Source organism: Vulpes lagopus, chromosome 7 (genome assembly GCF_018345385.1).
Source record: "Vulpes lagopus strain Blue_001 chromosome 7, ASM1834538v1, whole genome shotgun sequence".
Taxonomy (NCBI): domain Eukaryota; kingdom Metazoa; phylum Chordata; class Mammalia; order Carnivora; family Canidae; genus Vulpes; species Vulpes lagopus.
This window is the reverse complement of record NC_054830.1, coordinates 7661964-7677926: the sequence shown is the minus strand read 5'-3', so window position 1 is coordinate 7677926 and position 15963 is coordinate 7661964. Positions and strand designations below refer to the sequence as shown.

At 47.6% G+C, this 15963-nt stretch overlaps 1 pseudogene; it reads right to left on the bottom strand.

Moving 5' to 3' along the window:
- Positions 1–8921: 8921 nt before the first annotated feature.
- LOC121495056 lies at positions 8922–9292 on the bottom strand (annotated as a pseudogene).
- Between the last annotated feature and the right edge of the window lie 6671 nt (positions 9293–15963).

Sequence of the window (15963 nt, the reverse complement as noted above, 5' to 3'; positions counted from 1 at the left end):
TTAATCCAGCGTAGTCCTCTCATTGAACTCCTCTTTACAGATGCCTCCTTGACATCTCCACTAGCTGTCTGTAGGCACTCAAACTCTAGATGCAAAGCTCCTTATTGTCCCCCCCAAGCTTACCTATCTCCTTCCATCCTTCCAGGAACTCAGACCAGAAAACCAGAAACTTATGGGTGGTCCTTGACCTCTGTCTTCCTCCCTACATCTGATATATCAGTAATTTCCAGCTGCTTATTATTAATAATACACTTCTTTCCATTCTTGTATAAGCCCACCTTGGTCACGGTATCTTTTAATATACTATGGCATTTTACATTAATTTTAATTAACAGGGATCCCTGGGTGGCGCAGCGGTTTGGCGCCTGCCTTTGGCCCAGGGCGCGATCCTGGAGACCCGGGATCGAATCCCACATCGGGCTCCCGGTGCATGGAGCCTGCTTCTCCCTCTGCCTGTGTCTCTGCCTCTCTCTCTCTCTCTGTGACTATCATAAATAAATTAAAAAAAAAATTTTAAAAAAAAATTTTAATTAACATTTTATGTAAAACTGCTGCAACACATCTGCTATAAATTATATTGCTCTGTAGTTTTCCTTTCTTGCACTGTCTTCACCTGAGTTTGGTGTCCAAATATCTATTTCCTGGAAGATATTGTGCAAAATTGGAATGATCTCTTTCTGGAATATTTTATTAACCCACTTGTATACCCATCTGGTTATGTTGTTTTCCTTGAAGAAATATTTGTAGTTACTGATTTAAGGTGGTGTGTGTGTGTGTTTAATTTTTAAAATACACTCTACAGGGTAGCCCCAGTGGCTCACCGGTTTAGCACTGCCTTCAGCCCAGGGTGTGATCCTGGAGACCTGGGATCGAGTTCTGCATCGGACTCCCTGCATGGGGCCTGGTTCTCCCTCTGCCTGTGCCTCTGCCTCTCTCTTTCTCTGTATCTCTCATGAATACATCAATAAAATCTAATAATAAAAAATAATAATAATAAACCAATAAAATACACTCTACACTGAACATGGGAATCCATCCAACTCAGGACTGGTAAGAGTGACCAAGGGTCCCATGCTCTACAGACTGAGCCAGCCCTGAGCGTCACCCTGGTTCTTGAAAGATAGTCTCAGAGTGCCTGGGTGGCACATTCTGTTAAGCGTTGGACTCTTGATCTCAGGTCAAGTCTTGATCTCAGGAAGGTGAGGTCCAGCCCCATATTGGGCTCCACGTCCAGCATCAAGCCTACTTTAAAAAAAAGAAAAAAAGTTGACAGTTATTTCTCTTAGCCCACTGAACATATTCGGCTTGTTGCTTCCACGGTCACTGTTAAGTAGGATCTTGTAACATTGTCAAGTAGGATCTTGTAACATTGTCACTGTTAAGTAGGCAGCGGGAATGTGGGGAGCCAGGCCACCTCGCCCCCCTCTGCTTCTGCAGGAGCCCCCGGGCGGGTGGCGAGGACCAGATGCTGTTTGCACGGATGCTGTGGCTGCTGCGGCGGCCCCCGAGCAGAGTACGGGCCGGGAAGAAGCTACTGGAGGTGAGGGCGCAGCAGGCACAAGGGACCCAGCCATCGCGGGCTGCAGGCTCTGAGCTGGGCGGGGCGTAGCGAATAAGCAATCCCCTGTGCCCATTCATCCGCGGTCTGGTCCAGGGCTTTCATTCATGACCCTGGAGAGGGAGAGGGCTCGAGGTTGCAGGTGTTGGACTAGGAAGAGGGACAGGCGGAGGCCACCCTGGATGGACACTTTGAAGCTGACCCTCCCTAGCAGGTGGCTGCCTCCTCGTCCCAACCGCTAGACTCACCCCACTTCCTTACATTCTTTTTTTTTTTTTTTTTAAAGATTTTATTTATTTATTCATGATAGAGAGAGAGAGAGAGGCAGAGACACAGGCAGAGGGAGAAGCAGGCTCCATGCACCGGGAGCCCGACGTGGGATTCGATCCCGGGTCTCCAGGATCGCGCCCTGGGCCAAAGGCAGGCACCAAACCGCTGCGCCACCCAGGGATCCCTCCTTACATTCTTTTAATCCCAGACTCTGCTCTAGTACCCTTGCTGCCTCTTAGCCCCAGTACTAAATTTAAAAGTATGTTTAAAATTCTAAGGGGAGGCGGGGAAGGATCAGGGTCTCAATCAAAATGCTATTTCTTGGGACACCTCTGTGGCTCAGGTCATGATCCCAGGGTCCTGGGATGGAACCCCACATCCTGCTTCCTGCTCAGTGAGGGGTGGGGCTTGCTTCTTCTTTGGGTGCTTCTTATGCTTGTGCTCTCTCTGTCAAATAAATAAGTAAATAATAAATTTTAAAAATGCCATTTCTTGTGATCTCTTCTTTCTGGTTTCCGCTAAAAATCATTATTTTTTAAAAAGATTTTATTTATTTATTCATGATAGAGAAAGAGAGGCAGAGACACAGGCAGAGGGAGAAGTAGGCTCCATGCCGGGAGCCCGACGTGGGACTCTGTCCCGGGACTCCAGGATCGCGCCCTGGGCCAAAGGCAGACGCTAAACTGCTGAGCCACCCAGGGATCCCCTAAAAATCATTATTTTTTATTTGCCATTTTGCAATTTTATACGATGCGTCTCAGTGTGGATTTCTTGTCATTTATCCTATTTGAGATTCTTTCAAATTCTTGAATCTGGTGATCAGAGCCTCTCCATTATTTTGGAAATACTCAGTTATTCTCTCTTTGAAGAGCTGCACTTGCCTCAAACAGCCTAGTGACAAGAAATGCTGAGGTGTTGCCCCTCCTGAGACAATAATCACACACACACACACACACACACACACACACACACACACACACACACTGGGGACTCAGGATGAACAAACCTTATGTGCCTGGTTGCACCAGTCTGGAGTGGAGTTTCTATGTCACTGAACTGGTGGAAGGAAGGAAGGTAAAAGATAATAAACACCAGAAACACTCACTATCCCACTGAATTTTCTCATAGATTTTCTTGAATACTTTCTTCCTCATTCCTAAGTGCCCTTAGGACCACTTCCAGAGACATTACACGGTTGTTATTTTAATGCTTTTCAGGGACACCTGGGTGGCTCAGTGGTTGAGCATCTGCCTTCAGCTCAGGGCGTGATCCTGGGGTCCTGGGATCGAGCCTGTTTCTCTCTTTGTCTATGTCTCTGCCTCTCTCTGTGTGTCTCTCATGAATAAACAAATAAAATCTTAAAAAAAAAATACCTTTCACCAGTTTCACTGGGGAGGGGCTCTGCAAAGATCCTCGTGTTAGCATGCAGAAAGATGATGCCTTTTAATATTTTTTTGATGTTTGTATTTCTTTTTTTAAAAAAGATTTTATTTATTTACCTGACAGAGAGATAGCAAGAGAGCACAAGCAGGGGGAGCAGCAGAGGGAGAGGGAGAAGCAGACTCCCCACTGAGCAGGTAGCCCGACAAGGGGCTCTATCCCAGAGTCCTGGGATAGAGCCAGAGCCGTGACCCGAGCCAAAGGCAGATGCTCAACCAACTGAGCTACCCAGGTGCCCCTGATGTTTGTTTTTCCCATTCAAACATTACATACATTTGAGGGCCGCCTAGCTGGCTTAGTCAGTAGAGCATATAACTCTTGATCTCCGTGTTGTGAGTTCAAGCCCCCACACTGGGCACTGGGTGCAGAGATTATAAATCTTTGTTTTTTTCCAAAGATTTTACTTACTTATTCATGAGAGACACAGAGAGAAGCAAAGACATAGGCAGAGGGAGAAGCAGGCCCCATGCAGGGAGCCCAACGTGGGACTCGATCCTGGGTCTCTAGGATCACACCCTGGGCTGAAGGCGGTGCTAAACCGCTGAGCCATCCAAGCTACCCAAGATTATAAATCTTAATTGAAATGTATACGTTTATTAAATCATTATGCTGTACACTTAAAACTAATACCCTGGCTACTTGGCTGGCTCAATTGGTAGAGTGTGCAACTCTTTTCTTTTAAGATTTATTTATTTATTTATTTATTTTAGAAAGACACACACACAGAGCACGAGCAGGATGGGCAGAGGGAGAGGGACAATCTCAAGAAGAGTCTGCACTGAGTGCAGAGCCCACTCCAGGCTGGAGCCCATGACCCTGAAATCAGGGCCTGAGCCAAAACCAACAGTCAGACGCTTAACCAACTGTGCCACCCAGGCACCCTGGTGTGCAACTCTTGATCTCAGGGTCTTCAGTGTGAGCCCCATGTTGACGTACAGATTTCTTCAAATAAATAAACAAATAAAGAAGTAAATAAAAGTGGGATCCCTGGGTGGCGCAGCGGTTTGGCGCCTGCCTTTGGCCCAGGGCGTGATCCTGGAGACCCGGGATCGAATCCCACATCGGGCTCCCGGTGCATGGAGCCTGTTTCTCCCTCCGCCTGTGTCTCTGCCTCTCTCTCTCTCTCTCTCTGTGACTATCATAAATAAATAAAAATAATAAAAAAAATTTTAAAAAAAGATTTACCCATAGAAACATTAAAAAAAAAAAAAAAGAAGTAAATAAAAGTAATAAAATGTGGGATCCCTGGGTGGCGCAGAGGTTTGGCGCCTGTCTTTGGCCCAGGGCGCGATCCTGGAGACTTGGGATCGAATCCCACATCAGGCTCCCGGTGCATGGAGCCTGCTTCTCCCTCTGCCTATGTCTCTGCCTCTCTCTCTCTCTCACTGTGTGCCTATCATAAATAAATAAAAATTAAAAAAAATTAAAAAAGAAAAGTAATAAAATGTTATATGTCAACTGTAACTCAATAAAACTGGGGAGGAAATCTCTTAGCAAATATGAAAAAAAGGCAAAAATGGTAAATTTTATTTATTTTTCTACAGTAAAAATGTATATAAAGAAATGAAAACATGTACACGAAAAATACACCAAATACAACGAAAATTTTGAAAGCAGAGGAGTGTAATAAGCTTTACTTAGGATTCAGTTTTATTAAATAACCTTATTTAAGGTTTTTTTTTTAAAGATTTTTATTTATTCATAGACACAGAGAGAGAGGCAGAGACACAGACAGAGGGAGAAGCAGGCTCCATGCAGGGAGCCCGATGTGGGACTCGATCCTGGGCCTCCAGGATCACACCCAGGCTGCAGGAGGCGCCAAACCGCTGCACCACCAGGGTTGCCCTTATCTAAGGTTTTAAACAGATAATATATGGGGCACCTGGCTGGCTCAGTTGCAAGAACATACAATTATTCATCTCAGGGTCGTGGGTTCAAGCCACACATTGGGTGTAGAGATTACTTTAAAAAATAATTAATAACCGGGATCCCTGGGTGGCGCAGCGGTTTGGCGCCTGCCTTTGGCCCAGGGCGCGATCCTGGAGACCCGGGATCGAATCCCACGTCGGGCTCCCGGTGCATGGAGCCTGCTTCTCCCTCTGCCTGTGTCTCTGCCTCTCTCTCTCTCTCTGTGTGACTATCATAAATAAATAAAAATTTAAAAAAAAATTAAAAAAAAATAATTAATAACCAAATAAAATAAAATAGATCATACATAACCACATGGCTTTTTTTAAAATGTAGATAAGGGACGCCTGGATGGCTCAGTGGTTGAGCCGTCTACTTTCAGCTTAGGGTGTGATCCCAGGGTCCTGGGGTGGAGTCCCACATCGGGCTCCCTGCAGGGAACCTGCTTCTCCTTCTGCCTGTGTCTCTGCCTCTCTCTGTGTCTCTCATGAATAAACAAATAAATCTTTTTTAAAATGTGGATAAAATCTATACTGTGAATTATCTTTCCCACTTGTGTGTTCCCCGCCAAAACAATGCTCACCCTTTATTTTTTTTAATTCTCACCCTTTGATATTAAGTAATGTTTAGTATTTATTCATTCTTGTCTACACTCACAGATACTTGTCAGCATATATTAGCAAATATATATTTTCTTCCTATTGATGTTGTTGTTTTTGATTATTTAGGTATGGTTTTTTTTTTCATCTTCTACAACCTTTAATACTTTTTATAAATAGAGCCTTTTTTTTAAAGATTTTATTTATTTGGGGATCAAATTGATTTGGTGGCTCAGCGGTTTGGCGCCTGCCTTCAGCCTGGGGCATGATCCTGGAGTCCCGGGATCGAGTCCAGCATCGGGCTCCCTGCATGGAGCCTGCTTCTCCCTCTGCCTGTGCCTCTGCCTTTAAAAAAAATATATGTTATTCATTTATTCGAGAGAAAGTGAGAGAAAGAGCACAGCAGGGACACAGGCAGAGGGAGAGGGAGAAGGAGACCCCCACTGAGCAGGAAGCTGGAAGTGGGGCTCAATCCCAGGACCCTGGGACTAAGGCCTGAGCAGAAGACAGATGATTAACAAAATGAGCCACCCAGGGACCCCTAAATGGAGTCTTTGAACTACCATTTTCCACTAGTCATGGATCACCAACTCATGGAATTGCTCCCCAAAACATTCCCAACATTATAATTTACTCCAAAAAGTATTGGAATGGAATTCCAATTTTCTTGAATTATATTATGAAACTTACATAAGTTTCATAATACTTATTTTATAATTCAATTGCAAAAAGGAGGCATGAGATAAACTGTCAGTTGTCCCGCAGTGCCTATTCCATCTAGTCTAATAAAATCATTATAGGGGCGCCTGGGTGGCTCAATAGGTTAAGCGTCTGCCTTCGCCTCAGGACATGATCCCAGGAGGGCTCCTGGGATTGAGCCCTGCTTTGGGCTCCCTCCTCTGTGGGAAGCCTGCTTCTCCCTCTCTCACTGCCTGCTGCTCACCCTGCTTGTGTTCTCTCTCTGTCAAATAAATAAAGTCTTTAAAACATTGTTAAAAAAATAAAAGATTGTTATATCACCTAGTCCCTGTGATTTACTTTATCTTTCTTAGATTATGTGTCTAAGACTTATTAGTGCTGAGACACTAATCAGGGGTCGAGTCCTGCATGGGGCTCCTTGCATGGAGCCCGCTTCTCCCTCTGCCTATGTCTCTGCCTCTCTCTGTGTGTCTCTCATGAATATAAATAAATAAAAGTCTTAAAAGAAATAAAAACTTATTTGTGTTGTACGTAGTTACGGCCCATTCTTTTTTTTCCTGCAAATCAACATAGCCTCACATATTGGTATAAATATACCACAGTGTACTTATCCATTCTCCAGTCAATGAACTTGCGAACTTTTCAGGGTTTGTACTTGTTTGTTTGTGCTATTATAAACAGTACTGCTGTGAGCATCTGTTTACACATCTCCTTGTATAGTTGTGCAAGAATCCTAGAAATGGACTTACAAGACCCTAGACCAGATGGATATTCAATTTTACTAGGCAGTACCAACTTTTTCCAGGTGATTACAGCAATTGAGACCCACAACAGCCATATAAGTTAGCTTTCATGTGTCAGACGCTTAACCAGCTGTGCCACCCAGGAACCCGGTGTGCAACTCTTGATCTCAGGGTCCTGAGTTTGAGCCCCACATTGGCGTAGAGATTACATTTTTATTTTTTTATTTTTTTATTTTTTTTTAATTTTTTTTAAATTTATGATAGTCACACACAGAGAGAGAGAGAGAGAGAGAGAGGCAGAGACATAGGCAGAGGGAGAAGCAGGCTCCATGCACCGGGAGCCCGACGCGGGATTTGATCCCGGGTCTCCAGGATCACGCCCTGGGCCAAAGGCAGGCGCCAAACCGCTGCGCCACCCAGGGATCCCCCAAGATTACATTTTAAAAAAATAAATAATTTATTTGAGAGAGAGTGAGAGAGCATGAGCGGAAGTGGGGAGAGGGCAGTGTGAGAGGGAGAAGCAGACTCCCCACTGAGCCAGACTCAGAGTTTAATCCCAGGAATCCAGGACCATGACTGGAGCCAAAGGCAGGTGCTTAACCGACAGAGCCAGGTGCCCCTAGAGATTACTTTGAGCATCAAACAAATAAGGAATCTTTGGGACTTCTTTCATTTTCAGAACTCTTCAACTCTGTCAACCAGGTGTATATGAAATGGTGTTTCATTGGGGTTTTAGTCTGAATGTCTGTGATTGTTACTAAGGTTCGACATTTTTCCAGATGTTCGAGTCATTTAGTGACATCTTTCACTACTCAGTTTAGGGAATTTGGTGATAGAATTCAACATGGTTGAGCTGTTGAGCATTTCCTTTATTTATTTTTTACTTTTTAAAAAAGATTTTATTGGGATCCCTGGGTGGCGCAGTGGTTTAGCGCCTGCCTTTGGCCCAGGGCGTGATCCTGGAGACCCGGGATCGAATCTCACGTCAGGCTCCCGGTGCATGGAGCCTGCTTCTCCCTCTGTCTGTGTCTCTGCCTCTCTTTCTCTCTCTGTGACTATCATAAATAAATAAAAATTAAAAAAAAATAAAAAAGATTTTATTGATTTATTCATGAGAGACACACAGAGAGAGGCAGAGATATAAACAGATGGAGAAGCCGCCTCTCCACCAGGAGCCAGATGGGGGACTCGATCCCAGGACCCCAGGATCACAACCTGAGCCAAAAGCAAATGCTCAACCAATGAGTCACCCAGGTGGCCCTGAACATTTCCTTTTCTAAATGTAGTGCTTTGAATATAAATGTTATAATATGGGCAGCCCCGGGGGCTCAGCGGTTTAGTGCCGCCTTCAGCCCAGGGCCTAATCCTGGAGACCAGGGATCGAGTCCCACGTCGGGCTCCCTGCATGGAGCCTGCTTCTCCCTCCCCTCTGCCTGTCTCTGCCTCTCTCTCTCTCTCTCTGTCATGAATAAATAAATAAAATATTAAAAAAATAAATGTTATATATATATATATATTAGATATATTTTTTTCTTAAACTCTACCCCCAATGTGGGGCTCGAACTAACTACCCCAACATCAAGAGTTGCATGCTCTACTCCCTCTATGTTTTTTGCAAGACATAATACTAGGCTAGCAATCCTCTTGATTTATTATTGTTGTTGTTGTCATTATTGCTTGTTTGTGTTTTACAGATGCGAGTGCTCAGACCTTGACTATGTACTTCTGCGGCGGTGCAGCTGCTCCTCCCGCTGCTGCTTCTTGGTCTTCAGGCTTTCCCCGTGCTTCTTCGGTCGGCGGCGCATGGCATCTTCTTGGGGCACAGATCCAGGGGTTTGTATTTCTTACCCCTGTAGAATTCCCCAAGGTTCTCTTACTGAGTCTGGTTAATGACGGTAAGAAAGAACACAGGCAAAGAACGTTTGTTAACAACTCAGATCTTGGAGAGGTTGGAAGCAGAGCTGCCTGTCACTTGGCACCACAGCTGGGACAGGTCCACCATCAGGTCTTTCTTAAAGCTCTATAAGCAGCTCTTCCTTCTTGCTGCAAAGGTGGCGAGCCTTAATCTTGGCCATATCTGCACAATCCCCTGCAACTACCGCTGCCAAGGGAACAAGACATCCTCTTGATTTTTTAAAATGTGTTTTGTTGGGATTCCTGGGTGGCTCAGGGGTTGAGCGTCTGCCTTTGGCTCAGAGTGTGATCCTGGGTCTGGGGGTTGAGTTCAACATCGGGCTTCCTGCATGGAGTCTGCTTCTCCCTCTGCCCATGTCTCTGCCTCTTTCTCTCTGATGAATAAATACATCTTTTAAAAATGTGTTTTGTTGTTTGTTTAGTTTCCTCAAATAATAGTATGATGATGATGAAGAACCAACACTGCCAACACTATTGGAGCAGGTGCCCGTGTGTGCCAGTTGTTTGGTAAGCCCTACAGTGTCATCACTTCTCACAGTACAGGAGGGTGGATACCATTATCATTCCCATTTTATGAAGAAACTGGAGCACAAACATTTACCGACTTGCTCATGGTCACATTGCCAGTAATCAAGGAACAGGAATTGAAATCTAGTCCTATCTGAGCTCTGTGAAGCCACCCTCCCATACAGCTTCTTTTCCTGAAGGAGAAGGCAGCATTAGGGATTGCAGCATAGAACATGGGTGAAAAGGTTACAAACAGAGGAATCTGGGAGTGGGGGGGAGGATTCAGAAGCCAGGTGACTTTGGTCAGGTGATGCTACTCTCAGTATCACTTTCTTAATCTTTAATTTGGGGCAGAGGATCATTATGATGGTGTACAGGGCCTAATACATTTTAAGTGCTCAAATACACACATGAAGATTAATGTAATAAACATTATGAAGCGTCCACTCTGTGCAAGTTTCTGTTCTCACTGCTGGCAACACAGCAGTAAACAAGGAGACCAAAATCCATGCCCTGGATGAGCACACAAGAAAAATAAGTTAAATATACCATAACTCAAGTGATGATGAGTGCTAGGGAATAAATAGGGCAGGGCAGAGGAGAAAGAGTTGGGAAGTGAGTATTATTTTTTATGTCATCTGTACACCCAACATGGGGCTCGAACTCACAAACCCAAGATCAAAAATTGCATGCTCTACCAGCTGAATCAGCCAGGTGCCCCTGAAAGGTGACTATTTTAAGTAGGCTGGTCAGGACCACAATCGCCGAGAAGGTGAGATGGGATTTAAGGCCTGAAGGAGATCTGGAAGGAGCCACATTGAGATCTCAGAGAGAGGGGCACCTGGCTGGTTCAGTCGATGGAGCGTGTGACTCTTGATCTCTGGATTGTGAGTTCGAGCCCCACATTGGGTATAATTACTAGAAGAAGAAGAAGAAAGAAGAAGAAGAAGGAGGAGGAGGAGGAGGAGGAGGAGGAGGAGGAGGAGAAAGGAGGAGGAGGAGAAAGGAGGAGGAGGAGAAAGGAGGAGGGGGAGAAAGGAGGAGGGGGGAAAGGAGGAGGGGGAGAAAGGAGGAGGAGAAAGGAGGAGGGGGAGGAAGAATAAGAAGAAAAGGAAGAAAGAAAGGAAAGAAAGAAAAGAAAAAAGAAAGAAAGAAAGAAAGAAAGAAAGAAAGAAGAAAGAAAGAAAGAAAGAAAGAAAGAAAGAAAGAAAGAAAGAAAGAAAGCTCTCAGAGAGGGCATTTCAGGCAGTGGAAACAGTGAGAGTAAAAGCCCTGAGGTGGGAATGTGTCTGGATTGTTCACAGTGCAGCGGGGTGGTCAGTGTGGCTGGAGGGAGTGAGGGAAGGAAGGGAAGATGAGCGTGAGGTCAGAGCCCCAGTTTCTGCAAAGCCTCTGGTTTGCAATGAGGACTTTCCTCTGAGCGTCTAGATGGGATGGTGGGCGTTTCTTAGCAGAGCGTGAAGCCAGCTTTGTTACTAAGAGGTAAACTGGGGTGTGGAGGTGGGGTGCAGCTGAGATTCACTGACATCTGCTTTAGGGGTTTCAGTGCTACTCAGCAGAAAGGGCTGGGGGCGCCAGAATGCCGCCACTATTCGAGAGGCGCTGGGACAGCGGCTTCAGGACGCTGGACAGCGCCATGCGCGTTGTCAGGAGACCAGGGACGCGGCGGCTCTGGGGGCGGAGCCTTGGGAAAACGTCCCTTCCTAAGCGGTTGGCTGGGAGCTCCAGGCGGGAAACACCTATGGGGCGCGACCGTAGGCGGAGCCCCAAACAGCGCCCAATTGCAAGTTTGCTGACGGCATAAGGGCGTGGGATCTCGAGGTGGGGACTGCTGGGAGGGAAGCTTGTAGAATACTGGTTTCAAACCGAGTCTGTTGATTGGGCATAAAAGGGGCAGACGGTGTGTACCCCGCGGACTTACGGGCACACGGGACGTGGTTTGGTTAGGGAGGTGTCGGCAAAGGAAAGGCGGGACCTGGGGCGGCCCTTGCGCCCCTCGCGCAGGTCTGCGCATGGCTTCCAGACGTGGCTGGAGGGGGTTCTCAGTAGGTCTCCCAACCTGCCCTTCTCTGGGAACGCCAGTCGCTTGGGGAAGTCCCCAAACCCGGGCTAGGTGGTTGGCCTTAAGGTGGTACTGAGGGTAGCCCCGGTGGCTCAGCGGTTTAGCGCCATCTTTAGCCCAGGGCGTGATCCTGGAGACCCAGGATCGAGTCCCTTGTCGGGATCCCTGCATGGAGCTTGCTTCTTCCTCTGCCTGTTTCTGCCTCTCTCTCATGAATAAATTAAAAAAGAAGAAGATGGTACTGAGATCCCGGAACCCATAAGTGCAGGAATCTGATTTCTGAGCAAGGACTGGGGAATCCACAACCTCTGGAAGAGGAGCTGGGGATTTTGAATAGCTCTGATGTTGAAATAGGGTACTTGGAGCCCGGTGTGGGTGGTTTTTCCAGGAGGCTGGAGAGTAGATGTTTTGTTTCTCCAGCCAGGGATGGGGGCTATCTTTCCCTGAGTGCTAAGGAGACTGAGCTTCCTGGGAACCACTGTGAGTCACAGGCCCAGGACTTGCTACCTCCAGAGAATGACTTCCATGGTGTCTTAGACTTTTCTGCTTGTCTCTTTACAGAGCAGAGTGCCTGCGAGTAGGGGCCCTCTAGGTGTTACCCCTTTCAGGTCTGGGAGAGATTTCCTACCTAGTCCAATGGACTCTATGGTCTAAATCACCATATGTCTCAGTTCAGATGTTCCAAACTTGAGCCTTCTGAACCTTGCCTGCATCCTAACCTCTCTCACACACCTATTCTCTGCTCAACAGCCAAAAGGGCTGTTCTCAGAGGCACAACTGAGCCTAGGTTCTCCACCCCCTCAGAATCCCTCCATGGCTCCCCACTGCCCTCAGGATAAAGGTTAGAACTCCACCGTAGGCTGTCCAGGCCCTGCAGTGGTTCGCCTCTGCTGACATCCAACCATACTTCTCACCTTGCAACCAGAATGCTTCACCCACCTGACTTCAGCTCTCAAGTCAATGTGCAACACACAGCTCAACTTTTGTGCATGCTGCTCCTCTACATGGCTGTGCTCACCCTCCCTTAATACACCTTCTGATTTAACGGTTTTGTCTCTTGTAACAGACAGCCTTCCTTCCCTACCAGCTGGACCAGGGCCCTCTTGGTACCTGGAAGCTCCATGAGAAGACCCAGCTTCACATTCCCAGCACACTATATGGGACTGATACATAAGCAACACTCAATAAATACATGTGGAGTGAATGAAACAATGAACACATGAAGTTTCCATTTATTCTGGGATGAGTTAGAATGAGCATTCAGGCCAAGAAGGCTTGCTGGTGTGTGGCCCATAATTGTGTCCAGAAGTCTCTGGATAGGCTTGCAAAGGGCAGACAGTGCGGGGCTCACACCCGCAGACTGAATCCTAAGGCTGAGCCCAGCGGCAAAAAGCCAGACCTGGGGGACCAGGTCAGTACTGAAGGGTGGGACGGGCCTTGCCAACTGCACAAGAATGATCAGTGGTCAGAGGGACAGTGCACATTCCCTTGCCAGAGTAGAAGCAACTGGGCATCGACTTCCAGGTCAGACTGGATCCCAGCCCATCGGGACAACCAGGACCCTAGTGATTCTGCTCAATGGACAAAGGTGGAAATCTTGGATCTGCGTCCCATTATTACTGCTTAGAGCACCCCCCTTTGGTCCTTGGTCTTAACCACCCCACACCTTCCCGTGGGATCAGCTGAAATTCCCTGCAAGGCTCTTCCCATCATCTCAGCCCACCACGCATGTGTCCAGGTGTTCCCTCAGTCATGAGGTCTTTCCCCCTTCCTCCCTCCAAAGGCACCCTGAGCCCTCTGGGATAGTGTCCAGTCCTGGGTCACTGACCCTCGTGCGCCTATCCACCAAGTAAGTACCCTACCCTAATCCACTTGCTGAGCATGTGGGCCACTGGCTCTTCCTGCTGACGTTCCTGGCAAGCTCTGCTGGTGACTGAATGACACAGGACACCCTCCTCTGGCAGCATATGGGCTGAGGCATCCCTCTGTTGCCCAATGTGTCCCTGGCCAAGGAGGACCTGGAGAAACATCTCAGCAAGAACTTCCTCCAAGCTGGTTTCCTGAGCTTGGAGGGCAACAGGCCTGGAGAGACCTTGGTCAGCTCTGAATGAATGACATGCCAGCACCCAGGTCTTCTTCATGCTTATGGTGGCGGCCACAATCTGAACCCAGTTGCCTGGAATGGCAGGTCCTGAGGGCTGAGATACTGTCACTGGCCAAATGCATAACACTGCCATTAGCACCAACGAAGTCCCCAAGCAGTAAGGGTGCTGAGGGATGTGTGCTCATGAGCTGTTGCCTTGGGACAGGTACCCGCCATGGTGATCCTGGCAGCGGTCAACAAACTCCCAGGGCTGTGCCACCAGCATGGGATAAAGCCTTCACTCAACCCTTTCAGTGAGCTGAATAGTGCTCCTGCAAAAATGTACATCCAAGTCTTAACTGCCGACACACCCATGAATGTGAAGGATGTTGGGATGCACTCTCCCTGGATTAGCGTGGAGCTGAAATCCAATGACTTGGTGTCCTTAGAAGAAAGGGTAGATCTGAAACACAGGCTCACGGGGAGGTCACATGAAGGAGGTGGCTCCTAGAATGATGCTGTCACGAGCCTCAAGTTACCCGGAGCTGGAAGAAACAAGCAAAGATCCTCCTTCTCAGATACTGCTCTGTTCTTGGCAATGAATGTCAATCAGATCAACAAAGCTTGTCTTGGCTTTGGGAGCGCTCAGGCCAGTTTCAAGGATTCAGACAGGCATCCACATGAGACAAGCTACCCAAACAAACCCTTTTTCACAAGAGGAACATGGCACCAAGTCATTCATAACTCCCTGAGGCCTCCACATCAAGATGGCCTGGGAGTTCTCCACTGCCTTCCTCAAGATTCCCGCCCTTGTGAAGGTCTACATTCAGAAAACTTCAATGTAGTGGCAGTCACTGCTTCAGAAATGGACAGTGAGAGACCTGTGCTGAGCAGACAAGCCCACGGTTTGAAGGTGTTTGGCCGGCAGGGCGGGGTGTTCTTCCTCATGGGTACAGGCTTCATCTGTATGTAGCCTGTGTCTTCTCATTTCAATATAAGGTCCTAATGATCTCTAGGGGCTCTTTGTCCCAGCCCCCTGAAGTGTCTAGAAGAGATGATGGGTCATGGACAAGTCACATCCCATCACTTCTGGGTTGGGACCCATCCCTCGGATCTGTCTCTTGTCCCGAGTGCACGCGCACACACACACTCAAGGGACCCCAGTGCACTGCAGGCCAACCTAAATGCTCACACCATGGACTTCTCAGATGGGCATCACATTATCCCTCCTCCCTCTCCTCAGGCTGGACCACCTGATTCTTCCTCTGCTCCAGCAGAAGGCAAAATTCTTCCAATGTTTTCTTTTGTTTAGTGCAGAACACCTTTCTTTCATCTCTCCAAGGCAAAGCTTTGTCCTTTGAAGGCACACTGGATTTTCTGCCTCAGCTGAAGAGTTCTGAGTCAAGAATGATCTTCTTCCAAAGGCTATGATTAACCAAGCCAGGAGGCCAAGGGACTTCCCAGGGTTCAGGATGCAAACGGTGCCTGGTCTGAGAGATGGTAGAGAGATGGCAAGAGGAGAAGGGTCCCTGCAGAGGTGCAGCCCCACGCCTCACCCGAGGCTCTTCCCAGACAGAGCTGAAGCCTGGGCAAAGGCAGTCAGAGCTGCTACCTCTGCCCATCCCCAGGGCAGGGCCAGAGCTGAAAAGCACTGTTCTCAGGGCAGGTTCCTCCACCTCCACATAGCTGACACTCAAGCATAGAATGGTCGGTAGTATCTTTGGCCTCTGCCCAGTAGGTGGCAATGTCCCCCTAACAGGCAGCATAACTGCCTGGGATTGAGAAGCACTGCTCCAGGGAAACCTGCTAGAATGGGGCAGGTCTGGGCTATGAGAAAGAACCCCAACTGCACACTCTGAGCCCCTGGGCAGGGGTGGCAACAGGGACGAAGGCTGCAGCTCTTGGGAACACAAAACCACGCCATTCTGATATAGAAGGTTCTATGGGTGGGTTCCTCAGATCTTGGGGTGCTTTAGCCAGATTCAATCAGCCCCTTTCAAGTCAGGTTACACGTACTAAACCTAGGACATTTTACTCCATGGAAACAAGAAACTGCACTTAAAACTACACCAGAATTCAAGGAGCAGAAAAGCAAGCATGCTGTAATGTGTGAGCAAGTCCCCAAACACCAGCGTGGGCCACTTGTATGCCACTGTGCAGACCCCAAGAGCCCCTGGGAC